The sequence below is a fragment of the Poecilia reticulata genome, chromosome 6 (assembly GCF_904066995.2).
Source record: "Poecilia reticulata chromosome 6, P_reticulata-male-v2, whole genome shotgun sequence".
NCBI classification, from domain to species: Eukaryota; Metazoa; Chordata; class Actinopteri; order Cyprinodontiformes; family Poeciliidae; genus Poecilia; species Poecilia reticulata.
In genome coordinates this window covers 13,022,576-13,037,908 of record NC_088835.1, presented here as the reverse complement: position 1 = coordinate 13,037,908, position 15,333 = coordinate 13,022,576, and the positions used below count along the sequence as shown (strand labels likewise).

At 39.3% G+C, this 15,333-nt stretch overlaps 1 protein-coding gene across 1 annotated transcript in view; it reads left to right on the top strand.

Annotated features, from left to right (window-relative positions):
• Nucleotides 1-3,894: 3,894 nt before the first annotated feature.
• The window catches only part of smpd3 (sphingomyelin phosphodiesterase 3), a 68,434-nt gene continuing 56,995 nt past the window's right edge, over nt 3,895-15,333 (top strand). Inside the window, exon 1 of the mRNA XM_008411768.3 lies at nt 3,895-4,116. The gene's annotated coding sequence lies outside the window, so the exon portion shown is untranslated. The remainder of the gene's footprint in view (nt 4,117-15,333) is intronic.

Below are 15,333 nucleotides of genomic sequence, written 5' to 3'. Positions count from 1 at the left end.
TTCTCTTCCATTCAGCAAGATGTTGTTTTGTCATTATAATGATTCATCAATATTCATCATAAATATTAAAACCTTATATATTCAACTTTAAAGTCATGGGTTTTGCAAATTGTGTAAGTTGTTTGGCTGTTTTTCCCCCCCGCAGATTTCTTGTACTTGATCTCGTCTTAATCCCTGTTTCCATCTTGAATTTTCAGGAAATCAGAGGATTTTGTCTGGTGACATAGATTCTCTTGAAAAGGATTACTGTCCTCTCTTTGACTAACTGAGGCCAGGTGCTGCTCACATACTGCATGGTAAATCACCTTAGACACTATCTGACTCACAGATCACAGAGCCACAATGATGTAAGCCCCCACAATCCCTCTTGTCCCAAATTTATTATTACAGCTCTCTTCGTCTGTCTTCGCTAATCTCCTGCAGCTTCTGTCTGCAGGCCTGTCGAGGACTCCGGAGGTCGCCCTGCAGGCTCTCAGCTCTTGAATCACTGAACTAAAAGCTCTGATTGCCAGTGTCTTGTCCTGTTTATCTATCTAATACATCCTCCTTTTATTTCAAATGTCAAAGTTGAAACCTCTCAGGAAAAGATGCTCCTGTTTAGTTTAAGGTCATTAATGTTTGAAATATATCTGAGAGCAGAATCATCTAGTCAGAGCATCGTGATTAATTTGTGCTCATTTCCTTGCTGGTCCGTGGAGAAGTCATTACGGCACGTTCTTGTCGCATTGGATTTACTGCAAACATGAACTATCAACTGCAAAAGCAATTTGCCGAAGACTGCTGGCTTCATTTTTTATGCACATTGGAGTCACAGGATCATTAAACAAAGAACCATTCAAAAATTCCTGCAAAATTTTGCATGTGAGAGACTTGAAATTGTTCAGTAAATATTTTATAGAGAGTTAATTAAATATGTTTTCAGTGAGAATGTTATTTGATTAAAAAAAAAAAGAATAAAGTATTTTAATGCTTACTGCAAAATCTGCACTTTTCATTTTGTGCTTTCTTTTAGATCAAAGCGAGATTAAAATCAAGTGCAATAGCTTGGGAAGGCATTGGTCTTCCCATGCTTTTTTTTCAGAGTGTAATAGTCTACAACAAATTTTAAATTTGATGACATATCTGTAATTTAAGTTTAATTGGTTTTGAATCTACAGATTATTTCTTGTATTGAGGAGGATCCAAACAAAGACGGAAGGTAGACGATATCATGGTGTTGCGTATTTTACTAAACTTACCAAAGAAATACAACAATTTGCCGTTCTGCAAAAGTAACAAGTGAAAAACACAGAGGAGTTAAGTGGGTGACAGCTGGAACCTGACAGCAGCTCAACACAAACCAGAAGTGGAAATACTGGGAGGAGTGACATGTGAATGTGAAATAGCTGTGAGGCGAACACGCTGAGACACGAAGGGAGAATTATTTTGAGGAATAAAAAATAAATAAATATATATATATATATATATATATATATATATATATATATATATATATATATATATATATATATATATATATATATATATGTGTGTGTGTGTGAAAATGACTAGACTCAGAAAAAACACAGGGGTGAGTACAATAAACAAGACATTTCAAAGTGCCTAAAAGACAAACACAAGAATTCACCAGGAGACACAAAACTAGATATGAAAAACTACATAATCTAGTTTCTAAACTATTTTAAATGGTAAACAAAGCACTAACTCTTTAAAATAGGAAAGGAAACCGTATCGAGTGAAACATAGAGATGGTATTTGTGTTCAAGTGGCCACGGGAAGACAACCTGTTAAAAGGGTCTATGAAGTGCAGCCTGACAGGAAGTGAGAAGACGGCAGCCACCTCACAGAGTACCAGAGTCTCACACCTCTGCATTTCCAGCCGCTGGAGTGAACGCAAACAGCACAGAGAGCAGCTTCAGGCTGGTCACTTGTCTCTACTCACAGTTTCAAAGAAAAAAGGCCTTGAGAAGTGCAATAATTCATTGACCAAAAAGGGTGAAGAAATAATTCAGGTCAATAAAACAACAGTAACAATAATTCTAAGCAAAATGGAAGGGAGAAGATATTGATCTGAAACAATGAAAAGAGCTGCTCAGGGCTTTTCTGTTGATTAGTCAATACTCATTTTTACAGTAGCTTTTATTGTTTCTTTAGGATTAATTTATCCCCAAACTCTTCTCTAGCATTCAGCATTTCTTTTTTGTTTAAAAAACGCTCCTGTGTCCATGGATGGGATGCACTCACAGGCAGGAAGGTGTCTGATCGTAGTTTTTTGCAGATCAGCAGGTCACGGTACTCAGCTCTTTGTATCTTGGAGACAAAACTCAACATTAATCAGAAGAGTTGAAGCATCTTTGTTTCTGATGTGGTGGCAGGACAGAACGGGCGTTTACAGTAATGAGAGAGTTGCTGTCATCTGTCGTGCTAAAGAAAGAGATGAAGAGAAAGGGAAAAGATTCATTTTCATGGTTCATCATGTGCTCCTCCCCATGACCCATGATCATGAGATATGGGTTGGCATTCTGGATTTCAAATTGCTAGTCTTCCTGAAACAAAAATGTATCTTAAAGGGCAGCATGTTTTGTTTTGTTCTGTTGTTGCTTCTGAAACTTAGACTGATTCACAAGTACATTTTAGACAGGCTAGATTTTGTTTGTCTGTTTTTGAATCACCTAAATTAAGCAAAAGAAAGGATAAATGTGCCAGCACTTGATCAGATTCTAAAAAAAGGTCAGGGTGGGGTTCTCAGCACGAAAAACAGCAAGCTATATGGAAACTTGAATTAAGAGAGAGGAAATCAAGCTGCTAGATGGCCCAGTTAATCATCTGGCTGGAAACCAAATGGAAATTCATGAAAATAACCGAGTGTCAAAGTTTATGCTGTTTATGTTTTTGAGTAAAATCAGCCCTCTCCAAAATAAAATGCATTTATCCATATAGGAGATGTCTTGGAGGTAAATAACCAAAAAATATTTTCTACTTAATAACTGTCACTAAATATGTTCAGTGTTTATTTCACTTCATTACACATAAGTTGTTTTCTTCCTTGCTTCCTTCCTTCCTTTGCTTTGAACACCATGAACACCAATAAATGTCATCACCTACTTGTACAAAATTATCGCTGTCACACGATTCACAATTCTTCTTTTTGATTAGATTTAATGTTGAAGCACAAAATCAATCATCAACTTTTTAGTGCATTGGTAAATCCATATTGATGGAAAAAGCTCATAAAGCCAATATAGAGTAGAATCTGCAACAGAGTTAGGGTGGAAGTAGTTTTGTTTCAAAGATAAGCTGAATAGTTTTCTTTTAATCTCTTTGCAGCCAAGATGCATATTTTGCTGCACTCAGCTGTCTGTTATTCTGTGTCTGTGCAGACCACAACCTCTTAAAGCTAACTGTTCGCCTCTCTGAGTTTTGTGACTAAGGCAACATGTTCTGCTGTATCATCTTTTCAGCTTGGTTTATAGCCAGCAAGTAAAAGGTTCATATATCGCTTCCGTAACAGAAAAGTGACCTTGGTTTTCTTAATTATCAATATTTTCTTACTGATGAATTCACTGTATTAGGAGAGTCAGACTGAACCACACTGCATTTATTGTTGAATTTTCATTTACTCATGCAGCCAGACATTAAAACTTAAATTTTAGAAAAGATTTTTTAAAAATACAACCAAATTAAAATGCACCAACAAACGTTGAAGACAATAAATAACTTGAAATGCAATAAATGAAATAAAATAAAGGAATAGATTAAGAGAAGGAACGTTTCATGGAGTCACAATCAAGGCATGAGTTTATTGATAACTTTGGCCCCTCCTCTCTGTGAGTACGGGGGGCGTGGCGGCCGTGGTCGCTAGGAGAAGTGGGCGTGGTGTCGTAGCCATGCGGTGACGTCAGCGGGAGCTGTTCAAAGCAGTGTGGTGCTGAAGAGAGCACTCTGCCCGCCGCTCAGACAGCTAGCGGGCTCCGGCGCACCGTGGCTCGGTCGGCTTGCTCTAAAACTGCAGGGAATCGGCAGCTTCGTGGACGCGGACGTGGAATTTCCCCGCACCGAGGACCCGGTCTGAAACCGAAGCTCCTGTGGGAAATGTTTTTTTTTTTCCCCCAACAAGTAAGCGGTGCATTTTCTCTCCTCCTCCGTATCGGTGTGTGTCAGAAACCATTTGCGGGGGGCATACTCTCCAGCTGTAACGTTATAAATGCTAATAAATCAGAAATTGTCTCGTTTTCTGTCTGATTTAGACTGGATTTTTGGCGGAATAGTTGGATTTCAGGAAACGGCTCTCGGTTTTAGTCTGTGTGTGTCTTCCAGCCGCGCCTAAATCTTACCTTGTGTCTGCCCGGGTGAAACATTTGACTCGTATTTGCATAATCCAGCAGTCAGTCGCCAGACATGCTCACTCTCTCTACCTGGCTTTCATACACGGCCACTCTGCTGGTTTCATTTTCACGCCGTGCTCTGTCCACCTTTTGGCTGAGGGTACTGGGAGTAGTGGTCTGCTACCGGTTGGGTTTCTGGATGGCTGATGCAGCAGCTTGGAGCAGAAAGTGAAGAGAATCTGCTCAGCTTAGTGTTTCCTCTTTCTCTACCAGAGTAGATTTAGGTGCGGCTTCTTCTCTTCACTTTTTCTTCTTTCTCCTTCTGTTTTTTTGTTCCTCGTCTCCGCTGACCATTTCCTCATCTTATTTCCATCTTTTCATTCCTCTCTCTCAGTTTCCTACACCTCCCCCATTTTTATTTTCTTCCGTTTCTCCATTTAATACCCTTTCCAATATTTGCTTCCACTTTCCTCTCCATTTAGCTTCTTTCTGTTTGTCTCCCATATGCATTTCCCAGTCTTTTTCCTTCCTCCATCACCTATTTTTGTCTCATCCCCCCGCCTCTCCCTTCCTTATCTGAGGTTTTATTGCCTTAACTGATGTTGTAAAAACACACACAGTACAGCCCGTAAAACTGCTACTCGTTTTGCCCTAAAACAAAGTGAATGCTAATCAGTGTGGTTATTACTTTGATTTAAAGAGTGCTTAGTTCTCGTTTCTTGGTTTATTTAGTTATAATGTTCCAACACAGCTGTGTATTTATTTGAGTAACAGGAAACTGTGTTTTCTGGAGCATTGGAAGAAATGCTAAGGGTGAATATTGTGGATTTTCAAAACCTCCTCCTTCATTTATCTGCCTAATCACGGTCTCACAACTATTTGGGAGTATTTACACAGATTACAGCTGACCAATCGAAATGTTCCCCCAGCTGAGTTCTAGATCCTTGCAGCTCCTCCAGAGGTACAATACACATTTTGACTTCTCTGAGGAGTGTTTTCCATGCCTGCACATATACGTGGACCGCCATGTCTTGGTCGATTTGTTGCTGAGCCAAACTCATACATTTCATTTCAGCACTTTGTTAGATGTTCAAAGCTCACAACATTGTTTTAAAACCTAACTCTCTATTAATCCTCTCTGCAACTTGACCTCTGACCTGTTTGGTGTGCTTCTACCATCTTTGTTCACTATTTTTTTATTACTAGTGGCTTTCAGGACAGCTAGATTTAAAATGAGCTTAAAATACACATTGGTGCTCTCTGTTTACTTATTAGATATTTTATGATGGCAATTAGTTGCACTCGATTTTGTTAATGGGCGCCAGAGTGAAAAAGTTAAAACTTTTATTTGGATACTCTACTTGCTTGGCTGTTGCAGTGAAGAAATAGTTTGCACTGGAAAAATGCTTTTGGCGTTTGTTGATTTGTTCAACATATTTCGGCTATTCAGTTTAAAACCAAGCAGCCGGTTTTGCGTATTCAAGATTTTTTTCAAGTGTGAGACCAGTCAGCTGGAGGATCACTGGAAGTTCATTACCTAGAAGTCATAATAACATTATTGAGCTCTTTGCTTTTCCAACAAAGATGCTTTGGCTGTAGAACTGAGGCATTTTTGTTCTGTTCAAAGCTCAAAATCCCAACGGAGCGGTCACTGAAATGAAGAATAAAAAAGAATTTTTCACTGATTACATTTGAAAAGTACCATCTACTGAAACACTGAATGTCTATGGGCAACTCTTTTTATACCTGCTTAAGCCTGGCCGGTATATTTTTTGTCTGCTTTTGCTTTTTATAGGCCATGTTCTGGTGCTGCACCTTTATAAAGAAAAAAAGGAGCCAAAGTCAAAAGTAAAAGTTAGAGAAACCATCAGAGAGCCTGAAAAACTATTGATCAGTATCAGTTTGGCATATAGCAAAGGAAACATTTTTGCCTTATTTGAAGCAAAGCACAAAGCAATGAGGAATGACTCAGTGCTTTATGTGGATGAAGAGGAGTTTCATGCTACTCCGTGTGGACTGAGATCTGGGCCTGTAGCCCGACTCTTCCTACATTCCCCTAATCATCTATGTATTAAAGTAATCCTCCGCATTTAACCAAAACAACACTTGCCTTAGCCGCTGCGGCTTATTTATTATACTTTTTGGCTTCAGACCAACATGTCGGAGCAGCAGAAGTCTTTGCAATATGCACACGTCTTGAAACAGGATCTTCAGACTAACCTCCTCAGTCTGCCCTGCATGACATGTCTTCATTTGCCAGTTTGATTGCTTAACTCACCTTCTGTTTGATATGTTTTTAATTAGAGCTGTGTGTTAGTCACACGTCTCCCTGATGACTGTGTGTTAATATTTGAGTATGTGTGTGCGTGTGTATGCGTGTGCGTGTGTGTGCGTGTTTTTTTTTCAAGTGTCACTCTTGAATGTGTAATTTTTCAAATAAGTGGCTTCATTAAACTCAGTGGAAACCGAAAGCTCTGGTGATTAATATCCCAGAATGAGCCAGAAGGCATAATAAGCGACTCTGATTGGCCGCTGTGGCTGCATGTCGTGCTGCCTGTTCAGAATCGTGCAAGGAAATTACTTCATTTTTTATAATGCAAATCAACCCCACCTCATTTAACAAGCCTTTATGTAATGGGAAGGCTTGAAAGTTTGTGTTCCTCCTCTTACTTTTCATCCGTGCAGCACAGAGGGTCTTTGTCAAATCAGCCAGGTGGTTTTGGTCGATTCGATCAGCAGGTGGGGGGCTGACCGGGGGCTCGTCTGGGACACCTGATAGGGCAGGATCTGGTTTCTCAGCCTCTGAGCAGGTGCAGAAACATCAGGGCTGCCTAACTGTGTATAATGTGGAGTAATGTTTGTTATGTTTAGAGACAAAGGGTTAAAGCTGCATACCTTACAAAGACAGTATTTGAAAAATTGGATGCAGATACTGACATTATTGACATTTATGTCATGTTTTCTAAATCTGTTAGTTTGATTTCTTTTATGTATTTTATTTAGTTTTTATTATACTTTTTGTAGATATTATTTAATTTTAGTTCAGTTATTCTGAAATACTTTCTTTTGTGTAATTTGTATTTTTTTTAATTATATATATATATATATATATATATATATATATATAAATTCCCTTCTCACCCTCCGCGAGTGGTTTCTTACATCCTCTGAGCTCGGGTCCTCTACCAGAGGCCTGGGAGCTTGAGCGCTCGTTTGTCAAATTAAAATTACCATTTGGGGAAAAAAAAATGTATTTATTACGTCCTCAGCTTCTGTTTTTAAAAGGAATCGCCACATTTAACAAAACACAAAAAGCTCAATCCACAGTAGAAGTGCATCTGCTTAAAAAGCTCGATCCTCTTGGGTTTTAAATCAGCTGTGAGGACCTGCTAATAATTTCTGGTGAGATGACCCAAAGGTCTGTGCTGAAGTGTAAAGTTTTAATAAGACAGGTTCTTCCTGAGGTGTTCGGCCATGAAAGTTCCCGGTTTTAAAACGAGATCCAAAATAAATGGTGACGAGTCAAAATGTGATAAAACAGGAATCCTTTATTGCATTGCATCCTTTAATTGGTTCCAGTTGGAAGCTTTTTCTGTAGCTTTTTGTGCCATCTGGAGATAATCAAAGTCATTTTTTCCCCCTGCGTTACAGCAGTCAATTTTAAGCCTTTAAACCCATTTACCACCCAAGGAAATGTTTCCTGTCGTCATGCAAGGCACAGTTAAGAACATTAAGAAGGAGCTCCATTTTCTTACTTGTAATTTTAAACAATAAAGCTGAATCTAGTGTGATGTAAATGTGATCCGCTCTGCAGCCGACACATACTGATAGGGAATAACATCACGGATAATTAGTTTAAGAATGACAAAAAATGTCTTACGTTTGGTATATTCTGAGAACAACTTCATTGATTCATCTTCCCATCATCTTACGTTTATTCGAGGTGGTGGAGGAAACCTATTCAAGAAGACAACCCACACATGCTGTACCTTCTTCTGGACACTGTCCAGTTTCTAAGAGGGGGATTGAAAGTTGTTCCCGATGCAGAGGGGACATATCGATCTTCCAAGTTCTTGGTCTGTTGTGGAGTTTGTCTAGAAACCCTACAAAGAGCTGCAACAGGAGGCACCACCTGAACCACCTCTGCTGAATCCACTTAAAGTGGTCAAGAAGGCAAAACTTAAACAAAATGCCTCCCGTTTAATTTTAGTTAAACTTTTGTTTGCTCGCTGATTGAGGCTCCACGGTCCACAGATCTGCTTTGAACCCATTATATTTGTAAGTGTTAGAGGAAAATAGTTTTGAGTAATTTGATTAATCTGGAGAAAAGTTCCAAAAATGTAGGTTCCCAGACTCCCTGTGAGGATCTTTGTGATAACCAAAGTATAAGTAGTTAATGACTCTCTGACAGACTGAACAGACACTGAGCATGTCCGCTTACTGTTCTCATTACTTCAAGAATGACTAAAGTGCTGTTTGAATTAAAAATCATCCAGCTCTGCTTGGTAACTAAGAGTGACAGTTTTGGGGGAAAACTCCTTCTTCTTCATTTTTAATTTGTCCATTATCAAGAAGCGTCAGCCGCTCACATGAAGCTCTCTGCAGCTTCTGCCCTGATGCACCTGAGCGTGACCTCGGCATGCATGTGATAAAGGCACCAAATGACGGCCCATTACCTGATTCAGTGCTCTGCTGTGTTGCTAATGCATCTCAACTTCTTCTGTACAACAGGATGTAGTAACGCCATCAGAGAAAATCTCAGTCATGTGTCCATTTCAGTCTCCATCCAACTATCGCTTATGAATAAGACACTTAGATGACAATATTAGGTGATTAGTTCACATTTTTCTCAGCTGATAACTATGGCCTCTGGTTGTTGATTTTCATCTTATTGCATCCAGGTACTCCTATGCGACTGCGATATTGCACATACTGATATTGAGATTTTAATTAAGACTCAATGTGTGATGCAGCTTTAATTAGGATGTTTAAAATAATAGCGGCATCAGCATTTTTTCTTTCCAAACTCTTTGTTTGGACTACATTTCCTGTGCATTTCTTGGTTTTGTTTCAGAACACAGTGTACTTAAAGAATTCCTATTGTAGTCAGTCTACCTTATACTCTTTGTGGTCTGGGACCAAGAAGATGCTTGATAATTGGTGTGTTGAAGTCGTTGTCTTGTTGAAGCCTTTCAAGGATATTTCTTATTCAGCATGAGGCAACATGACTTCGTCAAACTTGTATGAGACTCATCCCATGAGCCCAGAAAGAACCATCCTGCTTTCATCGGTTGCTTGAGTTGTCTTCAGGCTTGTGATTGTGTTCTTTGGCAAACTGCAACTTTTTCAGTCCATGTACATTTTTTTTCTCAACAATGATTGTTTGAGGCTTCTTGTGTACACCTACCATTCTCACAGGTAACCGTGGAGGTGATCACTGGTCGATTGGAAAGGTCGTTTTCCGTATTACTTCACGTTTCTCGATTTAGCTTCAATACTAAAAAAATTAAAGCTTTTTTTTGTTCTGAGCAGCCTACTATCACTGCTCTTTAATCTTGCAAAAAAACATATAAGCTTGTCTCCAATCTCTGGAGGAATCCAGTGTAACCAACATTCCTAACATTTATTAACTCTAGCCCAAAACAGAGGCCAAGTGTTTTAAATTTATTTGTTCACAGAATCATTGAACTCACTGACTAAACCCTGATGCTTCTGTTTTTTTAACCCTTGTCATGTCGGATTATGGTTTTCATCAAAAATATTGACTGTCTCTGGGGCGACGTTGGACTATTGCCTTAGATATAACGGTAAATAAATGTTCAGTATGTTAAGGAATATTTCTTTAGCTGATTGTCCAGAAAATTCAGGACCTTTGATTTTAAATGCTTTGAGTTCCTGTTTTATATTTGAGTGTCTTTGTTGTTGTGAAAAAAATGTCTGAGCAGGTAATTGCAGCAACTAGTTGCTGTTCCTATTATTGCCCGCCTCCCTTGGGATTACTTCCTATTTTGGATTTCTAATAAATGATTGGATGAAGAGCTGTGTTGACAGTGAACCTCCCACCTCTCATTCGCCTCTTATTCGTCATCGTGTTTCTTCCTGCATTTAAGTCAAGTCTTCACACTCAAGTGCGTCCCTCTCATTTCCCTCTGCTCTCTCTGATAGGTGCTCTCACAGAAGCCTGAATAGTTTATTGTCGCCGTCGCTGGCAGCAGATTCACAATCGGATAAGAAGCCTGTCTCAAAACAGGCTCACAGAGGTAATTAAGACTGCAGGAAGCACAGAGTTTCTTTTTTTTTTTTTTGCCATTTTCTAATCTGATATGAAAGTTAAAACAGTGAGTGCATTGGTTCTGCGCAGCGCTGAGAGCTGTGCAGCAGAGATGAGAGGCTTGTTGTGGACAGTTGTGTGGAGGCCTGCTGGTATTTGAATCAGAAACTGCAAACCTTAAAGGACGTGTGATGTCTGCGGGCTTTTGTTGTTAATTTGAAACCAGGGATTCAAAAATGGTGTGAATCTGGAAGCCCATGGCTTACTCTCTTTAGAAAGCCTTAACTGGCACCAGCACAGATAAAGTCCCCAGTTGGAGGCTATATTTTACCCTGTGGGACTCTGCAGGGGGGGTTTCATCTTCTCAGGCCCTCAACTTCAGATTCGTCACAATTGAAGGTCTTTTTTCTATGCTTCCTGGGTTTATTTATCATGTTTATCTTTTGTACAGAGCATTTTCCTGTTATTGTTTTGAGGATAACTGGTCACTCTTAATTGCCTTTTACATGACTGTAATGGACCAGCGGCCTGTGGAGAGTATAATGCACCTCTCACCTAATGTCCACTGGGAAAAGATCCAGTCCTGGTCAAGACTCTGAGGACCAAGTGACTAGATGGTGGACATGATTTATTTTGGCACTTTTGTCCATTTTTAGAACAGTATACTGAGAAAAAAAATCTGAAAGCCTTTCTACATGATCATGAATCTGTGGCAACATTATAGACCTTCTTCATTTGAGCACTTGAAAACAACAAAACAATACTAGAATCTTACTGACACTATTTTATTCTTTCTAATCTTAGTCTTATTATGTGAAGGGATGAAACTTTAGTCTTTCAAATATGTACAAAGTGCCATTTTTCTAGCACAGCTAATATTTTTCACCTTACAGATGAAGAGCTGTTTCTGCCCGACTTTTTTTCTTTTTCAGGCAGAAATGTTAAAAATACATCATGGCTTAAGGCTTTCGGGGTTTCACAGGCCGAAGCTGAAGGTTGCTCAAGTAAAACACCCAGAGCCAAAACATGTAGGTGGTGTTTAACCAGCAGCACACTGCCTACTTATGGTAAATGAGGTTGAGCTACATGACTTTAGCCCCGTTTAGACCATGTAGAGCTGATTAAAGACCATTTACAGTCTTTCCTCCTCCCTTCACTCTCCTCCTCTGTGATTTCTTCTCAGACTGAAAGGGCTCCATGTTTGCCTCTTGCCTTCATGTGGGCTTGTCCTTAGTGTCTCCGTCTCTGTACCCTCTCATCACTCTTGTGTGTCAGCCTTCCTTCTGTCCCCCATCTGTCTATCTGTTCCCTCCATCCATGCAGGCGGTTTAAGGTGCCAGCATGGCAGCACGAGTGGGATGTCTGCTAAACTCCACCGCTTCCACCGATGCTTCGTCCAGAAAGGAAAGAAAAGCCTAATCTGAACCTGAAATCCTATTCTGATTTGTTTTGGGGGTTTTTGTTAATACTTTTATCTTTAAAGACAAAATGATAGAAACATAAATACATCCAAATGGGTAGCTGGATACTGTAATTGACTGTAATTGGTAAATTTGCTGTTGTAGGTTCATGTGCAACATTTTAAATCGGGTAAATAAATGCATGAGTAAAATTAAATAAATTAGTAGATCAGTAATAATGTATTAATTTACAGTCTTTAAAAAGAAGCATATGTAAAAGTATGAACCTAGAGTTGCATTCTGGACTTTTAAGGATTTATTTGAGACAGTTTTTATCCAGAGTGCAATGACTGGACAAAGTGAAACAGGAATAAGAAAAAGCGTTCATATACATTTTTTCTCATCCACACATGACAAAACTTAAAGATCTGGAATCACATTTGTGCCAGCTGCCCTTGAAATTTTATTTGCCACCCTGCTGGGAGGGAGACATCCAGCACACACACAAGAGCTGAAAACTAAATGAATGTGTCAAAGTGGAATATTTAGACTGAAGATCAATTTATATAGGAGGATTCAAAATATTTTCCCCCTTTTCTTAACTTCAAATTGTGGCATGCTGTTCATTGCAATTTAAGACTGCAAGGCATTTAGAGAAAACTGCAATTTTATCTTCCCACCCCTCTACTATCTGTGCACATGTGGTCCACCAAGAAAAAAATCATAGACACGCCCCTGGGCAAAGTAGAGACCTATCTATTTATATATAGTTATATATATATTTATGCACATTGCTTTTAAATGATGACCCTGGTTGCTGAGTGTTTAGAAATGGAAACTTCTTCACTGTGTTTCTTGATTTTTTGCAATGTTCCAAATATGTGTGAATCCAGTAATTGGTGTCAAACAAATCCTTTAAATGCTGGCAAAGATACAGGGAAAAGAAAAGGATTTTTAATAGGTTTGCCCTGAAGAAAAAAAAAGAAAACACCCAGCATTGCAAACCGCAACCCAAGCACTATTTCCAGAATAAAACAATTAGCCGACACAGAAGCATTTCCAAATTGAAACATCTCTTTCTGGTGAACTGGCTTGTTTCTCTATCACCCTCCTTTTCAGAAAATAAAACATGACAGAGGTCAGCAGACGTCCAGAGTGAGAGTGGGCGGCAGCTGCAGCACAGCTCTGAAAATGTAACTAAACCAAAAGAAAAAAAAAGATAGAGAGAGCAGGACGTGATCTGAGCAGCCTGAAAAGCATTTCTCTTTATTCAGTGCCCCTGGTCAGCACAGTGTTTTATTTTTTATGTCGTCACATCATTTACAGCTTCAGTGAACGTCTAAGAGCCTCTAAACAGGGAAAGGCAGACAACCGACCCAAGGTCATCTGTCTGCTGTGGGCAAGACGACTGAGCACACACAAAGACACATCACAAATACGCATTAACCTCACTTGTGCTCTATGACACATAGAGATTATATAAATGGACTCCTGCGTCACACACAGCAGCACACAAACGTACAGACTCTTCTCTTTTCAGCATTCTGTTATAAATCTCGTCTTTGCTGATCAAACCCAATTGTTGAACAAAGTGGCGCACAGTTACTACTTGAAGTCTTTTCCTTTTTGTTTTTGTTTTCATTACCCGTTTACACATGTTGACGTGTTATAGGAGAAACATAGTATGTTCTTGTAGGTTTTTCTAGATTTAGGCCAAATCATTCTTCTGTCCAGTACGATTTATTTATATCTTTATAGAGATATAAATCAGTAGTTCTCAACTTTATCTCTTAGTGTAACATTTATAAGCTAGGGAGGTACGGCTTCTTGGACAGACCATTTACCAAAGAGGGAACTTTGTAGCGAGAGGGTGCTAAACGTTTCCACCGACTGATCCTTCCCAGCATTTTGTTTCAGTCATCAGTTTATCTTTCTTTGCTCGGCATATTTTCTGCCAACTTGAAATGACAAAACAGTGTTGTTTTTTGTGTCCAAATAACACTTGTGCCACCTTTCTTCTGAATTCTTCAGAGGAAACTGTGTGCATCTGTGTCACAGTGATGATCTGCAGCTTACTTATTTTGTTGCTTTCATTTCTGATCATATGAGCTAACGTTCATGATGTTTGACTCCCAGACCTCTGGTCTTTAAAGTGGCAGTATGTAACTTTTATACTGTTTACACATTTGTTGAAACTGTCTCTATGTTGTGACAGTATGGTTTGAGATAAATAATCTGTGAAAAAAATCAAACTCCTATATCATCTCCCAGTGTGAACTAGAGACAACCAATCAGATGCAGGAGGAGGTCCTTAGCGCTGTCAATCACTCTTGAATGCACCTGCTCAACCCCAAGCATTTTTTTATAGAGGTGGTCATTCTGACAATAATCAAATAATCAAATGCATTTGATTAGCAGAACCTATATCTTCTACTTTTTCTTTCAAATAATGTGGAAGCAGGAAGTTTTTTCTCTGACAAATCAGTCAAATAAACTTTAATTTTCCTTTAACTGCATTTGTGTGAAAAAAAAATAAGGTTACAAATGATAGAATATGGATGTATAATTATTTGAATGTGTGCACACCAGAAGCTGGTTCTTTAGAAACTTGCAGTTGTGAGTCTTGTGCGCGTTGCTTCATTCTGCATTGTAAAGTGAGTGGCTCAGCTGGATCAGCACGTTGGACCGGGCCGTTTAAAGAAGGATTTGGGGAATGGAGCAGTTCCTTTTTTTAAATCCATCCCAATGAGATTGGCTGAATGATATTTAGTCTGGATTACGGCCTATTTGCTGAAATATGCTCATTGCACTAAAGCAAATTTAGAGCAGACAGCTGTGTGTTCGATATTGAGTTTATGTTAGATGTGACTGGGAGGCTTGGTTGGCTGCCCGCTGCTGTTGGCAGGTCAGTGTGTGAATATAAAGACAGATTATGTTTCCACTGCTGAGAAGTTGCAGAGAGCAGGATTTGGGTTGGGTTGGTTTAATCTTTTAGGCGGTGGGGTGGGTTTATATTTGGAAACAAGGAGAGCGTGTGGGCACTGTCAGTCATCAGCGCTGTTAACTGATGAAATTACAGACTCTCATTTAGAGCAGAATTGGTCCGCACCTTCTGCATGCCGCCGCTCTTTATGTGGGCAGAGTCTGAAAACCATTTAGCAGGGCATATCGAATGCCAGGTGCTCTGGCCAGATCCAGCACTGACAGCAGTGGACACCAATCTCAACCTTATGGCTGCCAAGAACATAATGGCTGCTGTGATGCCAAGAAACATTGTAATCCCAAACTTTCAAAATCAAGAAAAAAAAAATTTATTTTGTGAATTTACCTGCAGATG